Source organism: Morus notabilis, unplaced genomic scaffold (genome assembly GCF_000414095.1).
Source record: "Morus notabilis unplaced genomic scaffold, ASM41409v2 Scaffold93, whole genome shotgun sequence".
NCBI lineage: Eukaryota > Viridiplantae > Streptophyta > Magnoliopsida > Rosales > Moraceae > Morus > Morus notabilis.
Genome location: NW_010364330.1, coordinates 729,585 through 737,170, shown reverse-complemented (window position 1 = coordinate 737,170; position 7,586 = coordinate 729,585).

Genomic DNA, 7,586 nt, shown 5'->3' with positions numbered 1-7,586 from the left:
GAAAGAAGAAACATTACAGGAAAGAAAAAAAAAAATTTGTTGTAGATTAGCGGCCATCGCGTAAAGAAAGAAGTTAGTGTTTTTTCTCTTTTGGTTGGATAAAGAATGAGACAAATAAAATAGAGAAGTTATGCGCTCCAAAGACACATAGGTATCGAAGAACCAAAGTAAGTACTAGGCTCGTGTGGAATACACAAAGAATGTGCCTCACAGTCAATCCTGGATTTCATTACTTTTATGGGACTAAGTTCAAAAACTTTCTGAACCATGATCATTGTTTCAAATATCCCTCCGAACGTGATACATATTTTTCTTTGAATTTTAATAATGTAACAATAAACTTTGAGCGAAGCTTCAAGTTGTGTGAAATGGTGAGAGCCCATGACCCAAACGGGCTCACAATCTTTACATTAACAATTTACATACAGCTTCAAATAGAGGTTAAAAAAAAAATGAACCAGATAAAGTTGAAGAGCGTGTGTTTTATAATGCATATTGAGACAATGACCCAAGTTTAAGCGACATTCCCGATCACTTATGGTCAAGAACTAAACAGGAGAGGTGTAACTAGAATTTTAAAGATAAAGCACGCCAATTTTTTTAATTTGGCTGACATTTAATTCATGGATTTAAAAACATGGTTTAAACTCATGGTTGTTTGTTTTACGCGTTTAAATTCATGGTTTTAATTTTATTACAGTGTTTTCCTTTAACAAAAAATTAAAATTTTAAATGTCAAAATTAAGAATCACTGGTTTAAACGAACGGGCCATAAATAATTACTCATGTTTACCAAGTAAATTTGCTCAAGCACATGACCAGCCAACCATTTACTACAATTTTACTATTTAATAACATAACCTGCATTTCTCTTTTGAGAGAAAACCAAAAGTACCACTCAGTAGTACCAATTGACAATTATGCCATTGAAATGGAATAGTGATTACGCCTAAACGTGTACAAAACAAGTGGTCAATTGTAGCACAATTAGGATGGTCGATCCCACGAGGAAGTGACAAATTGAATAAGAAACGATTAGCAAATAAAAAGCGTTAGGAGATAAATAATAAAGTAAAAATAAAAGAGAATGAAAATTTTGTTGAGAAGTTTAAGAGTAAGAAAAATGTATGAGAAAATTATATAATTAAAACCGGTAAGGCGTCGAGATTCCCCTATATGCTTCGTTCACCTGAATGGATTTTGATCTTTGAGATTACTCAATTGAAAGTTTCACATCCGAAACTAACAATCGGAAAATAAATATTTGAAGAACATGTGAATTAAAATGTATTCGAGTGAGTAAAATTCTTACGTTGAAAACTAGTAAAAATTATTCTTACAAGAAATCTTAAAGTGACAATATACCGTTGGCAATATTGCAGTAAAAGACTACTCATAAAACAATATTATTGATATAATTATATTGAGCAACAATTACATAAAAAGAGCATGACTAAATTTATATAAAAGTTGACAACAAAATATATCAATATAAGAAATTAGAAGAAGATAGAAGAAAATTAATCACTCAAATATATAAACTTTGGAGAACAAATGGAGAATCAAAATCCACTGAAGATCACTTCACATATAGGTTTCTCTCTAACCTCACCTAAATACTCTAACCTAACTTGCACATAATTCCCATAAAATTCTAAAAAGAAAATATGAGAATAAGAGCAAGAAGATGAGAGAAAAAGTGTAAAAACTTAGACTAAAATTCAACAACCTAAACACTTTGACATGGCCCTATTTATAGAGTCTCTAGGCCATGCCGTTTTTATCCATAAATTGGATTTACAAGGCTTTAATCGAATACTCAATGCTGAAATTAACCATCACTCAACGGAACCAAACGGATAAGCTGGCTGGAGAATACCAAATGGATGGGACACGTGTCACACGCTGATTCACGGAGAGGAAGAAATGTTGCACAGCTGGCTCCACGCAGGGGGAGACTTGACGCGTGGCGCGCGCTGATTTACGGAGAGGAAGAAGTGGCCGACAGCTTTGAACACATGGCGGGAGATGGTTGGACAGCTGCTGCAACGCGGGACCCACGCGGAGAAGAAAGGAAACCGAGTGACGCGCGCGTGGAGGAAACTCACGAAGGGGGAAGGGCGGTGCGTGCCAAGTGCGCGTACGCGCGGGGACAACTGGGTCCCATAGACCTGCGGCGCGGCAGAGGAAGACACGTGGCATGCCGGTGAGGCTCGCATGGCTCGGCTCCAATCGGCTCGGCTCGGCGGACGGCTAGGCGCTGATGGGCTTCTTAGTGGGCTGAATTGGGCTTTTCTTGGGCTTAACTTTTAGGTTTTGCTTGGTAAACTAGTCCAAATCCAATTGTTTTCTTCAAAAACCTGAAAAATAAAATAAATCCAATTAAAATTAAATCCTCTAAATTTAGGAATATTTGAAATTAAAATCACAAATTTGATAAAATAATTTGACAATTATGAACATTAAAAGTGCAAATTTGTGCACTTATCACAACCCCTAACCAGCTTATTGCTAGTGCCTAGCAATTCAAGCGAAAAAAAAATCATGTCAAGTCGAAAATTAAAATCAAAACTAGCAAGATCACTTAAGCAATCAAACAAAACATTAGTAAGTCATCAGAAAATGCTATCAAAACTACTTCAGTCATAACTCTAGAGTCGTGTGTGTGTGCACCAAACCGTATCCCTCTTACCACAGTCCATAACACAAATAGCATCGAAGAATTCACCAAGAAAAAGTCTCAACGCCATTTACCTCACGGGTGTCAGAAATATTTTAATGCAAAGGATTTTCACTCATGGAGTTGGAAGTCAATCAGTCAATGCTCAAGTGAGAGAAGGCATTTTAAGGACAAGCTAATAAACAAACATTGATCAAATGATAGGCAAATCAAATATCAGGAACAAACCATCACTCAAACCATAAACAAGGTTTCGGGATTTCATTCTGGTCTAAAGGAGAATCTCATAAACAAACAAAGAGCCGAAAATTACAAACAAATATAAACAAACTTTTCTTCTTTTGTTTTTTTGTTTTTGTTTTTTTTGTTTTTGTTTTTGTTTTTTTTGTTTTTGTTTTGTTTTTTTTTTGTTTTAGGCAAGAGACAACATATATTTGATGAAGCAAATGTAGTAAGGCATTCTTTTGACTGGCTGCTATGCAGCACAAGACGTGAGTGCAACCAAACTACGTAAACATTGATGATGAAATGTTGCTCTTGCTCTTTCTTTTTTTTTTTTTGAAATACAAAAAGAAAGATGATAAAACACATGGCTCAATTCTAAAAATTATTCCTAACTAGAAACCATCCATCAAGCAAATGTCACAAGTCAAGTAAAGGTGCTCCGTTAATGACTCAACCAACTCAAAAGATCAATGAAAGTTCAAAAAGCTGTTTTCTCAACTCTCACAACTCACCAAAAATGAAAAACTTAAACTCGGGAATCTTTCTCAACCAAATGTGTTAATAACCATCTTACCACAATGTCTGACATGTGCTCAAAAATAACTCTGGAAATCATTTCTTGGTAATTAAGATAGCAAAACTGACTCAAACTGAACATTTTGGAATCATACCCAGATAATCTCGCAAAAATTTTGATCCAAAATAACAACAAGACAAAAATTAATCTCACGCATGAATATGCTCACCACCCCCAACCCAAAATCAGACAATGTCCTCAATGTCTAAAAATATATGCAATATGAAGAAGGCAGGGAGAGAGAACACCTGGATGATGAACATTGAAACCCAGCTGAACCACCTGAACTGAATCTCCAAAACACTCAAACAAATATAAAATCACAAAAAAAAATAAAATAAAAGCACACAAAACACCCCAAACGAAACAAAGAAACAAAAATATGATACAAAAGGGTTAGAAGCAAACTCCTCAATGTTGGTAAACCGGAGCCTCGAGAATGATCTCTTCAGCCTGGCTTACACGCTCAATGTAATGCTTCAGTCACTGGCCATTGACTCTGAATACTCTCCCATCGCTCGGGTCCTCGACCTCGACAGTACCGTTGGGAAAAACCTGTTTCACCACAAATGGACCAATCCACCGTGATCTCAACTTACCTGGGTGGAGATGCAAACGGGAGTCATAAATATGCACCCGCTGATTTGGCTCAAAATTCTTTCTCAGGATCTGCTTGTCATGAGCCGCTTTCATTTTTGCCTTGTAGATCCTGGAATTGCCGTATGCGTCATTCCTTAACTCCTCAATCTCAAACAATTGGAGCTTTCTTTGAATACCTGCAGCATTGAGATCAAAGTTAAGGGCCTTGACGGCCCAATAAGCTTTATGTTCGAGCTCGACAGGTAAATGACAGGCTTTTCTAAAGACAAGCCTATAGGGAGACATCCCAAGAGGGGATTTGTAAGCAGTGCGGTATGCCTAAAGAGCGTCAAGAAGACGTAAGGACCAATCCTTACAGTCGGGGTTTACTGTCTTTTCCAGAATTTGTTTGCTCTCCCTATTCGCCAACTCAGCTTGGCCATTTGTTTGTTGATGATAGGCAGTAGCAACCTTATGAAGCACACCGTACTTGCGCATAAGAGCCTCAAATGAACAGTTGCAGAAATGAGTGCCTTGATCACTAATGATAGCACGTGGAGTGCCAAACCTAGATAACACATTCTCCTTCAAGAACTTAACAACTGTTGCATTATCATTGGTTCGACATGGCACAGCTTCAACCTATTTAGAAACGTAATCCACAGCGAGGAGGATGTAAAGGTACCTACAAGAAGGCGGAAATGGTCCCATAAAGTCGATCCCCCAACAATCAAATATTTCTATCACGAGAATCGAGTCCAAAGGCATCATATGACGGCGGGACAAAGCTCCTAACTTCTGGCACCGGACACAGGAACGACAGAATTGATTAGTGTCTTTGAACAAAGTAGGCCAATAAAGACCCCACTGTAAGATTTTTGCGGCGGTCTTTTTTTATAGAAAAATGCCCACCACATGCCTCGTTATGGCAGAAGTTCAGAACACTAGTAATCTCATCATTAGGAATGCATCGTGTCATGATTTGGTCGGGACAGTACTTGAAAAGATATGGGTCATCCCAATAGAAGTTTCGCACTTCGACCAAGAACTTGCATTTATCTTGTGCATTCCAATCAGAAAGAAGTTCGCCCGTCACCAAGTAGTTTACGATATGAGCGTACCAAGGCAGCTTAGTGACGGCAAAAAGATTTTTATCAGGGAAGTTATCACGGATGGCAGGGCCATCGGCGGGATCATTGAACTCAAGTCGAGACAGATGGTCGGCAACGACGACACCTTTCTTGTCCTTGATGGTCAAGTCAAATTCCTGCAATAGAAGGATCCACCTAATTAATCGCGCCTTAGCATCCTTTTTGGAAAAGAGATACTTGAGGGCGGTATGATCTGTAAAGACAGTGATGGGTGAACCGATCAGATATGCTCGGAACTTGTCAAGTGCAAAGACCACAGCGAGCAACTCTTTCTCAGTGGTTGAGTAATTCATTTGAGCACTATTTAGAGTTCTACTCGCGTAATACACAACAAAGGGCTTCCCTTCCCTTCGTTGACCAAGGACTGCCCCCACAGCATAATCACTTGCGTCACACATGATCTCAAATGGTAAGCTCCAATCTGGTGACTAAATGATGGGGGCGGAAGTCAACTTCGCCACAAGTGTTTGGAATGAGTCCTCACACTTTTGTGTCCAATCGAACACGGCGTCTTTGGCTAGGAGGTTACAAAGCGGACGAGAAATTACTGAAAAGTTTTGTATGAACCTCCTGTAAAAACCAGCATGCCCCAGAAAAGACTGAATGTCTTTGGCAGTCTTGGGGGTGGGCAACTTTGAGATAAGTTCCATTTTGGACTGATCAACCTCAATCCTTCTTTCAGAAACAACCCAAGACTATGCCAGATGGCACCATCAAATGACACTTCTCCCAGTTAAGCACGAGACCCTTCTCTTCACATCTCTTAAGCACAGCCTCCAAATTATGAAGGCAATTGTCGAAGGAGTCACCAAAAATGGTCAAATCATCCATGAACACTTCCATACACTTCTCGACCATATCACTGAAAATACTCATCATGCACCTTTGGAAGGTGGCTGGTGCGTTACACAATTCAAATGGCATACGCCGAAAGGCATAAGTACCAAAAGGACAAGTGAAAGTCATCTTATCCTGATCTTCCAAAGCAATATCAATCTGATAGTAGCCTGAATAACCATCGAGAAAGCAATAGAAAGGATGACCAGCCATACGTTCCAGGATTTGGTCGATGAATGGAAGCAGAAAATGATCCTTATGGGTGGCGGCGTTCAGTTTCCGATAATCAATACACATGCGCCAACCAGTCACAGTCCTTGTGGGAACAAGAGCCTCTTTCTCATTCTCCACCATGTCACCCCTGATTTCTTGGGCACTACCTGAGTTGGACTGACCCACTTGCTATCAGCGACTGAATAGATGATTCCTGCGTCTATAAGCTTCAAGACTTCATTCTTCACAACCTCTTTCATCATCGGGTTCAGTCTCCTTTGGGGATCCCTTCGTGGATTAACCCCGTCTTCCAAGTTAATGTGATGGGAGCAAATTAAGGGGATAATACCCTTAATGTCAGTAATCATCCAACCTAATACCGATTTATGTTCACGCAGCATGTCAACTAATCGCTGCTCTTGAAATGCATCAAGTTTAGATGAAATGATGACAAGAAAGGTATCACCAGCTCCTAAGAAGACATGTTTCAGATTCTCAGGCAGTTGAGCCAACTTGAGGTTTGAGGTCTCTTCGGTGGATGGTTTTGGCTTTTCTTTTTCTCGAGGTAGCTCTTCAAAGCGTGGTTGCCAAAACTTGGTTCCTCTGCCTTGTGAGTCTTTGAAAATGGTAACATTGTTGGCCAACTCACAAGGACCGGAACTCTCAGATTTAGAAATGCGGAGGAAATCGTCAAGATCATCAGAATTGCTACACAATTAAACCTCCTCCGAGACGAGTGTGTCAATTAGAAATGTTTGGTGACACTCGTCATCATCACGTGGTTGCTTTGCAACATGAAAAACATTCACCTCCAAAGTCATGTGCCCAAAGGATATTTTCATCAGACCATTCCTACAGTTGATGAGAGCATTGGCTGTAGCAAGGAAAGGTCTTCCGAGGATAATGGGAATCTTGGACTCCATACTCACCACGGATTGAGTATCCAAGACTAGAAAGTCAACGGGGTAATAGAACTTATCAACTTGAACCAAAACATCCTTAACTATCCCCCGAGGCTTCTTGATCGATCGATCAGCCAGCTACAGAACCACATATGTGGGCTTAATTTCTCCAAGACCAAGTTGCGAGTAGACAGAGTATGGCATGAGGTTAAGATTCGCTCCTAGATCAAGCAAAGCTTCGCTGAACTCATGTGTCCCAATCTGACAGGAAATTGTGGGACAACCAGGATCCTTGTACTTGGGCGGTGTTTTCTGGTCGATCACCGCGCATACCTGTTCTATCAAGAATGCTATCTTCTTGACATGGTGCTTCCTTTTGATAGTGCACAGATCCTTGATAACCTTAGCATAAGCAGGCACTT